We start from the raw sequence: 16,460 nt of genomic DNA, 5'->3' as shown, positions 1-16,460 counted from the left end.
CTGCTTCGCTTTATTTTCTTCAAAGGAAGTTAATATTCATCCTTATCATGTAGATCATATGAAGACAGAGATAGGCTGATAAATGAGGCATATTTCAGTACTTAGGGTTTCAGTGATCTGCTTTAGGCCCTACTAATTAACTCGGTTTCCAGTGTTAATCATGAATAAAAAGGCCAGCATTGGTAGAGCTTACTGGGGCTATGAAATGGGGATGAGCTATCCCTGAAAAGTTTGCTGTGCCCACTTGCAGCTCGGAGGGGTTATCCCTCTCCTTATGCATCTTAATCCCATCCCAAAGCTGGGCACACTGTGAAATGAAAGATCTCTCATCTCCTCTTGCCCAGCAAAGCCCACAGAGGTTTTGTTGCCCACAGGCCCAGGAGAAATGAGGTTGACTTTACCCATCAGTCATGCTGATGCACATCCAAATAACCTCTTGGCTTTGACGTTTACTTGAAAATGACAATGGAGAAAGTGGGGAAAATCTATCCTTCTTCACAATCATGCAAATGAAAATGGGATTATTTTTATTTGCTTGATTTTTTTTTTTTTTTTTACTGTAAAAATGTTAAAAAAAGGCTCACTAACCATTTTGGTCTCAAGCTGTCCGAAGTCAGAAGTTGGGATGATATAACAAAGCTCTGCTTGTTTCCAAACACAAGCTTTTGGTTTGAGGAGAAACAACTGCACGTTCTGGTCGCCTTTATAGCTGGGGAATGTTCTGCCTCTGCCGTGGCACAGTCTGGGCTGGGGAGCCACTGGGGTACCAGCCTGCAACCTCCCACCCCCGACAGACTATTATTAGTAGTATTATTATAAGTATTATTAGTATTTTTAGTAGTATTAGTATTATTTTGTTTTTACGATATTGTTCCTTGTAACAGTAGAAGCATTTACGGGACACACTCGTCCATACCACAGCCACGCAGCCCCAAACCCACACTCTGTCTGTCACACACAGCCACTCTGTGCCACCCACACTCCTGCACAACCGCTTCGTAAGCAAGACCCACTGCTCACATGGGCTCACACAAACCGAAAGCAACTGCTGCCGCCACTGTACTCCCACGCAGGCATAGCCAAAACGTCTCTTCGGTCTCACACGTCCTTCCCTGGCCACACTGCAACCTGACAGCATCCCATCATCAGAGGGGAGAAAAACATAACCCGTGCTACTCCAGGTTTTGCAGTGCTTGCCTTGTCCGGGAGCTGCTGGAGAGGCTGGCCCTTACACCCCTGTCTGAAGATCAGCTGTTGGTATTTTCAAAAAAATCAAAAAAATGCTGATTAAATCCCACTCCCTGAAGACTGGGATCTTCTTCATCTCTTACCTTCCACCAGCTCCTGGTTTTGAAGGACGGTTAAAATCCTGGTGGTCATCCTTTGCTATTTTAGCAGCTGGAGAAAGGAGTTGTTGTTAAAGTCAGGCTTAGAAACATGACTTGTGGCGATAAAAATCTCCCCTGCTTGTTTTTGCTGGAGGAGTCCAATGAAATCTGTGCTGGGGGATGCTCATCGAGGATTCTGCAGGGCATGGGTACAGGTGAGGGATGCAGTACAGCAATGCTGTCCTGTCTAGTGGCCACACTGCCCTTTCCTCGTGGTAGCCCAATCCTTTTCCAATCACTTGAGTCAGAAAGCGATTGCTGGTGCTGATGAGCAGCAGGCCACTGCGGTCCTGCATTGTGCACGCTGCTGTGGTACCTTTGAGGCAGCGCTCCAAATGTGGCATGCAGTCTTGTGAACCCTTCGGGGTGCATCCTTACTGCCACCCCTCTGAGGAGGCACACTGGGGCAAAGCACTGCTGCTGCCCCAGGAGCCTCCCCAGGATGTAGGGAGCCCCCATCCCACCAGCACTGCCTGCCTGCCTGAGGGATTTCTCAGGTGACCCGCTCATTTACCCATATGCAAGCCCAAGCCTCACACACACTGGGTTTCTCTTTCAGTTTTGCTTTTCTGTCCTTGCCCCATTCCCTGGGCTTTGGGATCCCTTCCCCTGCCACCTTTTACACCTCCTGACCTACAGCACGGTGGTTCCTGGCTCTGGGAGGGCTACAGCAGGTGGTTCACCTTGTGGTTAGTGAACCCACAGCACTGGGGACAGGAACCCCCTTCCCTCAGGGTGGCCTCAGGACCCAGCATTGTTGGAGGTAGGTCACTACCCCAGTGGTACCAAGGGAGACAGGTAGCTTTCTGTGCTAGACAACCTCTACAGGCACATGAACACCTCCAAAAGTGGAATCCAGGGTTTCGGTAAAGCAGCAATAAGAGCTTTATTAATAATGCTAGCACCCAGAAGGATGCACAGTGCCTTGATGTGTAGGGAATTGAGGCACAGCCGTCACTGAGAGTATTCCACTCCAAGCTATCTACTTCCCACACATGATGTTTCTGCAGGCCACTTCTGCAGTGCTTTAAGGACACCAAACACATGGTAGTAACAACCGCCTACTGCAATGTGCCGTTCCTGTAGTTCATGTCCCAAATAGCAAAAAACACATGCAGAATCCTTCACTGTCCATCTCCACTGGAACTATCCCAAAGTGCCTCACAGGCTTTGCAAATCAAGTTTCATTTATTTTCCTGATGCAAAGGGATGGACATCATGAAGGCAGAAAGTGGCTAAGGCTGATGAGTATATAATGACATTAATCAAGTGTTCAAAAGAGGAAAAGAAGCCTCCTAGATCAAATTAAATCCAGATGGATAATTCAGATATGAAGACTATTGGCTTTGTTGTTCAGCCTTGTAGCTCTGAATTGTATTTTTGGCTGGGGTGATGTGGGGTTTTATTTTAGTTGCTTTAAATTCTGGGCTTTCTTAACTGTGCTAGAGTTAACCTGAATTTAGATTGGGCTACAGAGGTGTTACATTGGTAACACCTGGTGCTATGCTATGAGTTGGTTTTTCAATACTTAAAGGGGGGCTATAAGAAACATGGGACAGACTTTGCAGCAGGGCATGTAGCAATAGGTCAAGGAGTAATAGTTTTAAACTGGAAAGGGGAGGTATAGTTTAGATCTAAGGAAGACGTTCTTTACTGTGAGGATGGTGAGGCACTGGCACAGGCTGCCCAGAGAAGGTGTGGCTGCCTCATCCCTGGAGTGCTCATGACCACCTTGGATGGAGCTTTGAGCAAACTGGTCTAGTGGAAGGTGCCCCTGCCCATGGCAGGGGGTTAGACTGGATGATCTTTGAGGTCCCTTCTAACCCAAACCATTTGGTGATCCTATGATTCTTTGTTAGCTCATACTGTGCATGGTTAACACAATTGAAACCCACCTGCTTTTTAGTAGAATTGCTCTATTTTAATTCAGTAATTAATGGTAAAAGTATCAGCAGAGTTGGTACTGATTCGCTATGTGTGTACCCAACACACACTGTCACCACATGCATGACAACTGTAGTAAACTGCTGAACTTTAGTGGAGTACCACCAAATAACACTTTTTCTAATGGAGCCCCTGGGGCCGGAATATGTATTCTAAGCTACCTGGCTTTGAGTGGATGGGAAATTAAATGCTGTGCTTGAGTTTGGCTTTTTTTAGAAGTTTGAAGGAAACTTTTTCCTGTGAAAAGGCTGGAAGAGGGCTTCTTTCCTGTAAACGATTTCTAGTGGAAGCACTGCTGGCCTCCCTTCATTGGGACGTCCATCCTGAGCCTCACCCCAAAGAAAGACCCTTTTGTTGAGCAGAACAATGTGGCTGCAGACGGAAGCAGGGTCAGCTCCCACTTGCAGGGTAGGGTTTCTCTCACCTACCTTTAGCTGTCTAAAACCTAGGTGTCTAGTCTAAACCCGTCATTCGGCCTTCCGCTAACGACCCTGGGGACATGGAGGCACTTTCTTGGGGGTGTTTGCTCTGTCTTTGGGCAAAACAAATGGCTTTCAGGAGGTGGCTGGCTCTCCCATGGATGGTGGGGAGCCCACGAGACAGGCTTTGTGCTGACCTCTGGCGTGGTGATGGCTAATTAGGTGAGATGAATCCCACCCCGAGGAAATCGAGGTAGCTAATGAGTTGCTAGAGTATGTGTTTGCGGAGAACTTGCCTGCACAAAGCATGACCGGGCTGGGGGCTCTTTCGGTAGCTGTAAAAAATGAGGACTGAAAAGCTGTGTTGCAAGTGAGTCTGTTTTTTATGATTACAGCCATGCAGCTTGGCTGATGATAATCCACTGAATCAGCTTGTTGCATCTCATTCTACAACTAAATGGTAAGACACTGAGAAACTGGAATATGTGAGAAATTAGGTCATGCTCTAAGTTGGTTTTTAGGCAACACTATGATAAAAATTAAGCAAGAGCCCTGTTTTCTTCTCAACTCCTACAGAGATTATGAATTCAGTATTTAATCCCAAATAAAACCTTGCAGTTTTGCCAATGGCATCAATAGGTTACAACCTCACTGCGAGTACAAAATGACTTGGTCAGTTTTGTTTTCGTCTAAATTCTCCTTCTCTCCAATTTTAGTTGCATAATCCCCCTATTTCTTGTTGAAACAGGATTAAGCACTTTAGCAGAGATCTGGGTTTTTTTTTTCTTTCCTCCACAAGTGTGTGCTAATCTAACCTAATCAAACACACTGGCCTTGGACAGATGTGTCTGCTTTCACCGTGCTGGGCGCTCTGTCTTCTGAGTCCGGGGGCATGAAGGATTTAACAAGCAGCTTGTTGAGCATTTGTTAGTTCTTCTAAAAGGTGATTATTGCCAAATGCACATTCTCGGTGACTCATTAAATGCTTTCACGTGACAAATCCATGCAACATCTTGTGTGTTTAAACCCGGGACTGTCACCGTTTAGAATAAAATGCTAAATATTTACTGGCAAGGCAAGCTAAGAGTATAAATATTTATACCAATGCATAATAAAAAAGTACCATAAAACTGATATGTTATAAGGAATTTATGTGTTCAAACAGCTAAGGCCATTACAAAAGATGTGCTATTTTATGATTATATTATGTGTGGAGATCGCAGTGTTTAGGTGTTTAATTTACTGCTATCTGGCCTTTGCCGTTCAACTCATTAATCTGTCAGGTGAAGAAGTACTAATTATATTTCTTGTAACCTGGCACACTACAGAGAATCGTGCTCATATGGGGAATAGATCTTGAAGATTTACTGGTCGGTTGCTAATGGTCCCACAGGGCTCAAAAATGGAAAAAGTGTACACAAAGGCAGAAAATGTTTATAAGGAGAATCTGTCTTCCTAATTATTGTACTGAATGTATCCCATTGTGCTGAGATAAGAGGAGAATAACCAAAACTTTATGCAAAACTACCCACAGGACACTTTTGAGGCTGCGCACTTTGTGCAGGAGGCTGCACGCATCCTGAAATTCAATGTCCCATTGAGGTGACAAGGAGCCTGTCTCACCTTAAGGCTGCCCCAGCTCTGCTGCTCCCCCTGCATACTGCTGGGTCCCAGCCAGCACCTGCAGTGGTATGAGTTGACGGTTATGTAGCAATGGTCCCTTTCTGATAACTTTTACAACTGTTTTGCATTGCCAGAATGGTAAAGGTTAAGGAATAGGATAAGGATATGAAGTTAGTACAGATAAGAATTGATTAAGGAGTAATCTGGCATGAAAGGGTGCAACCCAAATTTTGCAGTTCCTGTCTTCTAAAGACTTGATCACTTCACAACTGCCCTTATATTAAAATGTCCCAATCCACCCACCCCAAGCTGCAGTATCCTGGAGTGCAATTGTGGTTCCTTATGATAAGCATCCACGGTTCCCCACTATCAGGGCAAGACATTGGACTAGATGAATCTTAGCCACGACCTGGTTACTTGTATATAAGTTCTGTATACAAAAGTCATCTCCCAGGTGAGGTACTCATGGGCAGTGTAATGCTGTAAGTTCAATAGTAAAGCAGAGGGCTTATAAAAAGAGGAAAGAAGTCAGGACCAGGAGGAAATCTGGATGTCTGTCACTTGTGTTCTTGGACCATAACAGTGTTCTCTCCCTTTCTTCAGAGACCTGAGGTCTGCATGTGGGATTATGGTTTTAGAGAAAACAGATATAGCAGGGATGTAGGTACCCTGCTGATGACATGGCATTTAAGCGAATACAATTGCAAAAACAGTTCCCACCTTAGGCTCCTCATATGTCTTTTTATGTTCTTCTTGTTGTGTTGCACTTGTGGTTTTTATTCTATATTTTAGGCTACGGGGAAATGCCCAGGAGCCTGGGACACCCAGGGGTGGTGCCAACAGCTGCTGGGTAAACACAGGTGCTTGTGAGCTGGTGAGATTGGCAAAATGTCAGGTGATCCTGGGAATAGACCATGCCACCTACCACAGAAGTGTATGAACCCCCCCCCCAACATTGATACCACTGGGAAATTCCTCCCTGGCCACAGCTCTGATGCGCAGTTTCACTCTGAGAAGCTCAGAGTCATGTTTTTACAGTCAGCAATGAGCACATTGCGCTGACAATGCAATAGAAAACAGGTGCAGGGGCTTGTGTCTTCAACAATAATGACCCTTTTGGGGGTGGAAAAACCTTTTTCTTCTCCAATATATGGAAGTTATATATTCACAAAGGCCACTGTAGACAGCTGTGGAAATCCTTGCCTCAGAACTTGCTATCTAAATATTTGACTATGATGTGAAAGAAAAGGAAAGAGAAAATACACAGTGTCTAATACACAGATTTTTTTCAAAAGCACTGTTGGTGTAAAGCCTATGGACTGGACATTGAGCCAATATAAACTGAGATAGAGATGCTGAATTATTCCATTTTACACCAGTGGAGGGTCTGACTCTATTATTCTCTATAAGAGCCTGATCATGTTTTCCTCTAGCTCAGCATTTGATTAATATCACAGGCTAGCTCATAAAGCAGACTTTGGAAACTGCAAAATGTGATCTGTTTAATCAGTTTGTCAGTTTTCTTTTTGGGACTTAATGGGAAACCAAAACCCTCTGTATAGCTATTGATTTAATACTCTTTGCCTTATATTCCCATGAAGGCAAACGAATAAATATTTCTGATCCATAAAGTGCTGGAAGAGTGTTATTGCTGTATTCAGGAACAATTCATGTGGGAGGACTGTAATGTGTACTATCAGTTTAATGTTAAGTCCGTTTGAATGCTAGCAATGAAATAAATACTAAAATAACATTAATATGAAAACAAACACAGAAACATATGCTTACATTTACACAAACATACCTCTGGGAACCTTTTGCATTGAGTTCATTTTCAGAGCTATTTAAAGATACTGTTGTTCCTCCAAAACCATTTTTTCTGTCTGGGGTTGCTATGAAACTGGAAATGTTGGGCTGATGCTTATATAAAGAAGTGTCTTTTTGGGCCCAGGTGTATCCAGTGATTTTAGAAGAGAAGCAATTGAACCTGCCAGACAGCAGAGAAAAGCTGTGCTAACCCAATTCAGAAGCAACACAGTGTTCCCAAGAACATGGGAAAGTTTCAAACACACTGAGCTATGGAATAGCCATAATGATTTAAAGGCTGAGTTGGACTCCAGCCTAGATACCTACAGTGGGATGCATATCTGTGCTACACCTGATACAGTCCCTGCAGAGAAAATGGGCCTGTGGGTTTGCATAGAGTGCCGGGGTTTTTTAGCTGAGATGAATTACACTCCTGATGTGCCTGTTCCTCTTCAGGGCAGGTTGGAGAGCCCAGGAAGGTGCACAAGTCCAATGTTTACATTTGATCAGAGAGTGTTGTTTTTTCTAGAGGGTGGGGTATGGAAAAATAAATCAAAGAGAGAAAATGGATCAAATCAGTTGGCAAGGTACAGCAGGGCCAACAGTAAAATACCTAATTTTAAAAAAATTAAGATATGGAATTTCTTACAGTTTATTCTACCTATATTGGGATGAACTTTTACATTTACATTAGAAAAACTGATCTATTATTCCTTTTGACATAATCCTATTAGCCTACCAAAACATAAATAAGTTTTCATTTAGGTTCAGACTGGTTTAATGAAATCGTTAAAAGAATGTGATTTCTGATGGAAATTCCCCATTCAAGATTATTGCATGAAAGCAAAATTTTTGTTGATTACTGAAGGTAAACCCAGCAAGTTCTGCTTAAATATTGGTTCTCTTGTCTGCAGCTTAATTTATTGCCTCTGCTGCCTACGAGCTGTGTTTCACAACTGGTTCTCCAGACCTTCCCCATCAGACTCAATCTACAGGCACTTACCAAAGCTCATGGCAGCACTACTGGGAATGAGGACAACAGGAGTGAACAGGCTGTGTGGAGTTATCTCTCCTAATTTTAGATGCCAGTGGGCATAGCCGAGGTGGTGATCCCAGGCTGCCTGTATCATCCATGGAAAAACAGAATCACTCTTGAAGGAATTTGCTACCTAATGTAGGTATCTGCTTTAGGAAAAGGTAAATTGGGCATTGCCAGCTTCTCTTCACTATCTGACAAGGTGGTCGAGGATGACTCAGGCTCAGGCTTGCATTGTAGGAGTTATTAGCGTAACCAGTACGTCCAGAGAAGGGTGACAAAGCTGGTGGAGGGTCTGGAGCACCAGTATTAGGAGGAGCAGCTGAGGGAATTGGGGTTGTTTAGTCTGGAGGAAAGAAGGCTCAGGGGACACCTTATCACTCTTTACATTAGCTGAAAGGAGATTGTAGTGAGGTGGGAGTCAGTGTCTTCTCCCAGGTAACAAGTAATAAGACAAAAGGGAAACGGCCTCAAAGTGCACCGGGGAGGTTTAGATATTGGATATTGGTAAAATTTCTTCACCCAAAGGGCTGTCAAGCATTGGAAGAGGGTGCTCAGGGAAATGGTGGAGTCACTATCCCTGGAGTAAAAGATGTGTAGATGTGGTGCTTAGGGACATGGTTTAGTGGTGAACTTGGCAGTGCTAAACTAACAGTTGGAACTTGATAATCTTAAAGGTCTTTTCCAACCCAAATGATTCTATGATTCTGTGATTTGTTACAATGCAACTCATAATACTACTGTTCAGACTCATACCTTAATAGCACCCAGGCATTGAGCTCCAGTGATATCAATTGGGATCTAAATAGAAATCAGATGCCCACATAATTCTGGATCTGCTCCCATGTAGCTTCTAAAACTTCAAAGACAGTATACCTTAAGATTAGAAATTATAATATATATTTGTAAATAACCTTGCGTAACTCTTTCTGGAGCATGCTGGAGCAAACACCATACAAATTGGTAGCCAGATCTTGCATCTTATGCATCGTTAATTTATTTTCCTAAGTAGGCACAGAGAATTGAAAGTAAATTGTGCAAGTGATAATTTGTATGCACACTAGTGCAAGTCAGCTGCAGCTAAAGAGTTGTTTAAGACAACATAAGGTTTTGGTGTGACTCAGTTTATAAACTTAACCCTGCCTTTTGCCAAAAGGTGTCAGGAATCAAGAAAAGAACAGGAAAATTCTGTATTAAACTGTGTGTTTGCACTCTTCCTTACATTTCCTAACAGTAACAAGAGGTCCAGACAGATTTCTGCATTAAAAAAATCCAATTACCTTTCTTTTCACTGCTGATTGAACAGGACACAATCTTGCTGGCTGAACAACCTTTTCATTTTGGATAGGTAGGGTGTGCCTGACTCCCCCACTAGCAACACACTTGTTGAAGGACAGCACTGATTTTCTTCTGGCTTGAAGAAATGCTTTTTTACCTTCTCTTCATGAGACTGCATGAGCTCCTTCATTAACTAAGAAGTGGACTCAGACTGAAAAGTGGATTCCCTGAAAGAAGCATTCGTATTCTGCAAACTCTTTAGTATGGTAGAAAACCATATCCCTGGTAGATGGGCAGCAGGAAACACTTCCTTTTTGCCAGTGGCTGAAACACTGTTGTTTGTTACACCTGCATGCTGGCCTGTTCAAATAGAGAAAAACACCAGAAAACACAGGAAGCGCTTACTCATTTTACCCTGCCTGCCCAGCTCTGGTGTCTGTCCTAATGCAGGCTAATACTTTTGCATCTAAATTCCACAGCAGTTTAACTCCTGAAGAGCTGTTATTGTGCCCATCACTGACAGCAGCACAGAGAAGCCGTCAGCACAACTTTGTAGCATGCAAAAACAAGACAAAAGGTTTCTCTCTGCTGTTGGTACTTCAAGTTTCAGCATCCCATGGCAGGCTAAGCAAGCAGCTCGCTCTCTCAGCGCATTTAGTCATCAGATAATATAAGCAGTTGTTGGGCAGATGGAAGAGCCTCCACCAGCAGCAAGATCTGAGCAAGCAGTTGCTGTGTGGTGTAGTTGGGAGTAAACCTCATCCATAAGCATCTGAAAGTCCAGACATTTGTAGAAAGAGGTGAAAATTTTTCTCTCTTAATGGCTTTATCCCCTTCTCTGGCTTGCATGAGAAATAAAATGAAAAATCGTACTGCATGTGATTCCATCAGGTTCATCATCGTGTTTGGTTACACAGGGCAGATGTGCTTAAACCTGCTTTCACTGCTGACACTTAGAAACCTTCAGAATACTTGCTGCTTTTGGCACCTCTCACCAGAACAGGACAAGGTCCCTCACTTGGGTCAGGGCAATCCCAAGCACAGATACAGGCTGGGTGGAGAATGGATTGAGAGTAGCCCTGAGGAGAAAGACTTGGGTGTGTGGGTTGATGAGAAGCTCAACATGACCAGGCATTGTGTGTGTGCAGCCCAGAAACCAACTGTGTCCTTGACTGCATCACCAGCAGTGTGACAGGGGATGGAAGGGAGGGTATTTTCCCCCTCTACTCTGTTCTCATGAGACCCCACATGCAGTATTGCACCCAGCTCTGGTCCCCCCACATAAGAAGTACGTAGAGCTGTTGGAGTGAGTCCATAGGATGCCACAAAGATCATCAGAGGGCTGGAGCACCTCTGCTACGGAGAGGCTGAGAGATCTGGGGTTGTTCAGCCTGGAGAAGACAAGAATCAGGGGAGACCTTAGGCCAGCTTCCAGTGCCTAAAGGGGCTGACAAGAAAACTGGAGAGAGAGACTTTTTACAAGGCTCTGTAGGGATAGGACAAGGGGGAATGGCTTTAAACTGTCAGAGGGTAGATTTAGATGAGATCTTAGGAAGAAGTTCTTCCCTGTGAGGGTGAGGCACTGACACAGGTTGCCCAGAGAAGCTGTGGCTGCCTCATCCCTGGAAGTGTTCAAGGCCAGGTGGGACAGGGCTTTGAGCAACCTGCCCTGGTGGAAGGTGTCCCTGCCTATGGCAGAGGGTTTGGAACTGGATGATCTAGAATCTTCCAATTCAAACCATTCTTTCTTTGATTTTATGAACAGGGTTTTCTTATTGTTGCAGTGCCATGTTGCAAGGAAATTCAGTGTTTTCCCAGTGCAACATCATTGAGGACATTTTGGCAGTTGTTACCACACATCTTTTACATGATTGCAGCAGGAAGGGGAGATATAGACCATCAGGAGGTGCCTCAGTAGCAGGGTGGTCTGCACTAAGGACAAGATGAAGTATGCCTTAAATCAGAAGGATCATTTCCCCTGAGTCCTGGATAGTAAGTAGCTATTGTAATACATGAAAGCAATACTGACATACTTCGGGACAGAAAGTGAAAGTTATTGCCCAATTAGATTAAATGATATAAGAATATAAAGTAGTTCAAATAAGAGCACACAACTGGAATTCAGGCAGCACATCGTACCTCGACACAAGCTCTAAAATTTTGAAAGAAAAATTGTTGCTTTTTTTTTTCACTGTTGCTTAACACTGTAAGCAAAGGAAATGTTATTTGATTTGATTATTAAAGATAAAATATTATTTGATTATTAAGCCATCATGCCCAATCCAACAGCACTGAGCCATCAGATGCACCATTCTGGAGTGCACAAGTCCTCCAGCTCAGACTCCAGAGGATCAATGCCACTTCATACATACATGGGATAGAACTTTCCAGTGAATGTCAGCAGTGTGGCACAGCCAAGAGCAGCCAGTTTATGGGACCTGATACGATCACAGCGCATGATCTGCAAACAGGCAATCACCCAGGCTGGTTCAAGCAGTGTGTGTGTGGGTTCAGGACTCTCACCTGCTTTAGAAAGCTTTGTGATAAATCATCGTATTTGAAATGGTTGTGCTGAAATTCATTATGTTCACTCTATTCTCTGTACTCAGAAATTCTGAAGTTTTAGTTAAGAAATTGTCTGGGTTGTTTCTTTGAAATCATGTTCTCTACAGGTCGTATTTTTATTATTCCCTTTTCAACCTTATGCTCCTCTACCTGTGTTGCTCTTTTGCTTTTCTGTTCAGACTTGTTTATTATGGTTACATAATTATAATATCTGAGCAGTGAAATGTAAGTTGCTCAAACTGCTATTTTTAATTAAAAACACACAATAATTTCAAAATTTTCTCCTCCTACTTCCACCTACATATGTGCCATGTCTTCTATTTCCCATAACTGTTCAAAACTGAACTCCCAGTGCTCTGGTAAGCTACTGAACCAATTTCTTAAAAAATCATCAGTCTATTCAACTTAGAGCTAAAGATGTGTGAGTCCTCAAGAAGTACTTTTACTTGGTATTCTCTTTGAGTGCTTTTTGCTACCAGCTGACCAGACAATGTTGAGCTCCGTAATTCTAATTCTGCTTCTGCCTAATTCCATGTTTGTTTATTTCTCTTGCATTTGTAAAACGATTTCTTGAATGCAAATGGGTTTGGGGTCACAGAAATTGCTACAGGGGCAAGTCTGGATATTTCAGAGTGAAGCAGCTGCTTGCATTTTTATGTTTCTACTGCCTTCAGAGGAACAGGAGTGTTTAGGCATATTTCTTAGTTAAACAAGATTATATTTGAGAAATAGAAAAGTTTCTTCTAATAAAAGCAGATCCGCAGGAGTCCAAGTGTTATCTAACTAACTGGTCAGGTCAGAGGAGCCATCCTAGTTTACATGTACTGTCTTTGGATGCCATTTTCTCACTTGCTTAACCCCCATAGTTGCCACAAAATTTGTCTGGACTTCTGGGAGCTTGTTATCCTAAAAATGAAGTTGGAATATGTCTGTGGTTAGCTGGCAAATCCACAGTTCTCACAACTATAGCAAACAGTTTGAAAAGCTTCTATAATTCGTGCTTTGGGGATTAAAAATCTTTCGTCCTTGAAGCCTTGGTATTAATCCCTAGGAGGAGGGCAGGAGCAGTGCACAGTTTGTGCCAGCCTTGTGTGCTTTGAGACAGCTAAAAAATATCATCCCAGAGGTGCATGATGCTGACCACTCTCTGAGGCAGGATTTTGTGCCTGTTGGACCTCAGGTCTTTAATTCAGTGAGGCAACGCACAACGTTCCTGACATTGGGAATCCACATGCCACACATCTAGACAAGTACATGGGGAGCATGTTGCTTTCCTGAAGAAGAAGCCTGCATGCAAAGAACCTCTTCTGCCTTTCTGGCAACCTCCTTCTCAGGTGTAGATGCCCAGAAATGCTAGAAGACCCTAGATAACTGCCTGTTTCAGTCCAGGACTTTTTTATATTCGGCTTTACCAGCATCCCTCATTGCAGATCCCAGCAGCAAGCAGAGTGGCAATATGCCCTGAACTTCTCCTTTGATTTGAGTTCATGTCTGAATATGTGATTATTTCTTACCGGAAATAATTATGTGGGAACAAACAGTATCTCTCTTGTGCCCGTGACTGCTATTCCCATTGTGCATTGGCTGGTGTAGCAACTCTTGGAATAATATATAGTTCCTCCCTCAAGTATGTGGTCCCTGGTTGTGCCAGACCAGGGTGCTTCAGGGAAACCTCTGCTACAGGACATGGTAAGATGCAGAGAGGGATTACGTTTCTCTCCATCTGTCCATTTGGATTCCTTGATAAGGAGTGGTTTTCAGCCGTATCAATATCCATCCCTTGTTCCACCCCACCTCCTTCTGCCACTAACAGCCTTTTTTCCCTTTTTAACTCACCCAGAGCTAGAACATAATTAAAACAGAACACCTTTAGTTTGCAAAGTCTGTTTGCCAGTGATAAATGGTGCACATGATGGATGGCTGTGGTCTTGAAGATGATGGAGATGAACAGCAGGGTGCTGCATGAATTTGTGCTAGCAGCAACATTGTTTAATACTTTTATTAATGGTCTGGAAGGAGGTGTAACCAAGTACATTAGCTAGATCTGCACACAACACTGCACTGGAAAGAGCTGTAAACCAAGTGAAGACAGAGAAATAACACTAATGGAACCAGAGGTTAGAAATATGAGCAGAAAACAGAATGAGATTCTGTCTGGGAAAAGGCATACTAATAATTCTGGGAACAATAATCCAAAACACAGATATTTAATAGGAGGGTGAGAGATGTGAAAAAACACTGATGTTCTAAAAGAGCTAGTAATGATGGTTAAAAGTGACTAGGCAATGGCTGTACAATGGGAAGTGGTGGAAAAGGGCAATTTTAGTTTGTAGCATAAATCCAAAGGTATCTTGCCCTGCCACAAGGGCTTGTCTCTCCTTGTGGGTATGACTTTCCACAGCACTCTGAGCCCTTACCGCCAAGCTTCGCCTGTGAGCAGAAGCCCACAAGTGGAAAAATGTCTTTACAGATGACTCTTCACAGAAACACAGATCTGGAGGGCACCTTCTGGACCATCCAGTCCTGAGTCTGCTTATTGTGGGAGCAATAGTGGTCCATGTTGCTCTCCTGTCCCCTCTGCTCAGCCCTTATACAACCTTGCTAGGGGGTGAACAAGGGCTTCTTTGATGGTAATTTTGGTTACTGGCAATTTCGTAATCAAGAGCAGAAAAACATGAAGGTTCACAGTTCAGTTCCAACAAAATTATATGAATGGGTAAGGAGATGAAGGCTGGATCTTTTATGCAGAAAAATTCAAACCAAGTAATGAATATTGAGTGGGGTCATTTCTATTCCTACCACTCAATACAATTAAGTTGTAGGTACATTTTCTAACACCCATAATGTTTGTTAATTCCATGGCATAAATTCAAATCAATATTCGGTAACGTGGAGATGGCTATTTTCCTAAGAAGGGCATAGAAAAACTGTAGGAATCCTCAGGTGGGACTAAACAAACAAAAACATTGTTAAATATCAGTACTTTTCCTAAATTGATGTGTGCTAGATTGCTGAAGGGTCTGAAAAGTGTGTGGTCATTGCTCGTGCCCATTCAGCAGCATGCTGATGTGTGTGTGAACCTCCAGGGTGAGAGGGAATATAAATGTAGATGTAGCAAGCTGTCAATCTGCCCCACTGGTACTCACTTGAGGGCAACCATCCCTTAAGTGAGAGCTGTTGGCCCTGTGGGGAAGGGATGCTGTGAAAGCATGCACTGGGATTGCAAGCACAGTGTAAGCACACATTGTCTGCTGATCTTCATAAGTGCTTCATGCTGGGCAGCTGGTGCTCTGAAAATGGGAATGAAATTATTTAAAATGGTAACTTAGTTTTGATATCAATTGTAGGGTGGATAAGATGTGTGTGCAAGAAATATGTCTGCTCTGAGCTGCCTCTCCAGAGGAATTCTCTGTCACTGTGCAGAACTGAGAGTGGTACAAGCCAGGAGTTCCTGCTTTTCATAATGAAAACATATGATCATTTGTACTCTGGCCCCTAACTGGCGGTAGAACTGGTTGCACATTTGGCCAGCAGCGTTATTCCTTGTGGAAAGGTTGTCTTCTCACACTGGAGCCCATCTGGGTTGCTCTCAACCATCTGGCAACCTGAGGCATAAGGAAAGGGAGAGGTGGGATCTGTGAACTCAAATCCTCCATTTACGCAGACACTGTAGCATCCCCAAGATTTTTGTTTTGTTTTGTTTTAGTTTTTTTGCTTTTAAATGCTGATTATTAAGCAAGCTGTGAGAATAAGAGGAAGGGTGCATTCAACTTACGAACAGCTCTCATATCCCCTCATCAGACTCCTCACCATCCTGAGGATTGAGAAAGGACTAGGATTTAGCTAAATGTCCAGAACCCAAGTCTCTTTTCACACATAGCAGAGAAACAGAAGGGCCAAGCTGAAACTTATATATGAAAAAAAAAGAAAATTATGGGTTCATTAAGTCAAGTAAAAAGTCCTTTATCTGCTGTGAGCTACTTACTCTTCCTGCACTCTATGGCATCTCCACTGCAGGCTGTGGGATTGCTCTGACATTGAAAGAGTGAAAAATAAATCCATTTAGCCCTGAGTATGTATCATCCACTTAGTCACAGAGTGGAAATGCAGCTACCTCTAGGGTGGAACAGAGAAACCACCCAGTGAGCTTCCCTGCAATATTAGCTCTCCAGGCTGGAGCTTTTCATAGCTGGGCTCACAAACCCATCATTAAAAATGTTAAGTTAAGGAGCTATGTTAGTGTGGAAGTGCAACTGCCTGTACAGGAAAACCTTTGTTAGAGTATTTTCCTTCAGTTAGATGTCTTTATTCCTAGTAGTTCTCTGATACAGAATATTAAACTATCAGTGCTGTTTGTACTAACATAATAATTACAGGGGAAAAAGAAAAAATACATATGGC

At 43.2% G+C, this 16,460-nt stretch overlaps 1 protein-coding gene across 3 annotated transcripts in view; it reads left to right on the top strand.

The window, feature by feature from the left end:
- Positions 1–16,460, top strand: part of RUNX2 (RUNX family transcription factor 2) — a 162,406-nt gene that overhangs the window by 116,714 nt on the left and 29,232 nt on the right. The gene's annotated exons all lie outside the window — the stretch shown is intronic.

Source organism: Pezoporus flaviventris, unplaced genomic scaffold (genome assembly GCF_033815535.1).
Source record: "Pezoporus flaviventris isolate CSIRO_AGI_PZ_B2104156 unplaced genomic scaffold, CSIRO_AGI_Pfla_v1 ptg000031l, whole genome shotgun sequence".
In the NCBI taxonomy this organism is placed as follows: domain Eukaryota; kingdom Metazoa; phylum Chordata; class Aves; order Psittaciformes; family Psittacidae; genus Pezoporus; species Pezoporus flaviventris.
This window is presented reverse-complemented; position numbering and strand designations above follow the sequence as displayed.